General features: G+C 42.4%; 1 non-coding gene across 1 annotated transcript; it reads left to right on the forward strand.

Moving 5' to 3' along the window:
• Positions 1-865: 865 nt before the first annotated feature.
• Positions 866-972, forward strand: LOC141681787 (small nucleolar RNA R71). Its single transcript, XR_012559210.1, has one exon. It is a non-coding gene; the product is annotated as a small nucleolar RNA R71 (small nucleolar RNA).
• The last annotated feature ends 251 nt before the right edge of the window (positions 973-1,223 follow it).

Consider the following 1,223-nt stretch of genomic DNA (forward strand, 5'->3'; position numbering starts at 1 on the left):
TTTTACTTTGTTCCACTTCATCTTCCTTCTGCACTTCTGCTTCTTCAGCCTTAACTTCAGATTCTGGAGTCTTATCTTTTCAGGATTTGCAACCTTACCAGACCTCAATGTAATTGCCTTAACATGCTCCATAGCTTCTTTTTTTCCTGGAAATTCAGTATCGCTCAGAAGCGTTTCAGGTTGCCGATTCAGTAATGCATTAGCAATTTGCCCAATCTGATTCTCCAAGGTCTTGATAGACACAGCTTAGCTTTTGTACATGAGCCTCAACTCCTCCAATTTAGATTTTTTATTAGCTTGCGGTAATTGCTGAAGTTGAAGTTATTGCCTAGGGGCATAATGCGGTTGCTTAAAACTAGGAGGGTTATACTGCTTTGCTGTGTATGGCTGATAAGATTGTTGCACAGTATTCTGATTGTTACTCCAGCTGAAGTTAGGATGATTGCGGTTATTTGGGTGATAAGTGGCTGGAGCTTGTTGATGTGATCTCTGAAAGTTACTCACAAATTGAGCTGATTCGCTAGAAATAGCACATTGCTCAGTTTCATGTGCCCCCGCACAAAGCTCACCAACAATAGTGATTTGATTAACTCCGTAATTCGCCAAAGAGACCACTTTCGTCGTCAAAGCTTGAAGTTGAGCAGCTATAACAGTAGCTGTATCCACTTCCAGAATTCCTGCTATCTTGCCTTGCAACATTCTTTGCATAGGATTCTGGTATTCATTAGCTGTCATGAGCTCAATCAACTCAGAAGCTTCATTATAGCTTTTGGCCTATAAGGCTCCACCAGACGCTGCATCGAGCATAGGTCTAGGCTGAGCGCCCAAACCATTGTAGAAACAGTATATAATCATCCAATCAGGCATGCCATGGTGTGGGCACATCCTTAGCATCTCCTTATATCAGTCCCAAGCCTCACACCTAGATTCTCCAGTTTGCAGAGCAAACTGAGTAAGAGCATTCCCGATTGCATCAGTCTTCGCCATAGGAAAGAATTTAATGAGAAACTTTTGAGAAAGATCCTCCCATTTGGTGATAGACCCTGGTGGTAGAGAATGTAACCGATACTTTGTTTTATCCCTCAGAAAGAATGGGAAGAGTCGCAGCTTTATAGCATCTCCAGTCACACCATTGAACTTGAAAGTGTCGCAGATCTCGATGAAATCCCTGATGTGCATGTTAGGGTCTTCTATAGGAGAACTCCCAAACTGAACTGAGTTCT

Source organism: Apium graveolens, chromosome 8 (assembly GCF_009905375.1).
Source record: "Apium graveolens cultivar Ventura chromosome 8, ASM990537v1, whole genome shotgun sequence".
NCBI classification, from domain to species: domain Eukaryota; kingdom Viridiplantae; phylum Streptophyta; class Magnoliopsida; order Apiales; family Apiaceae; genus Apium; species Apium graveolens.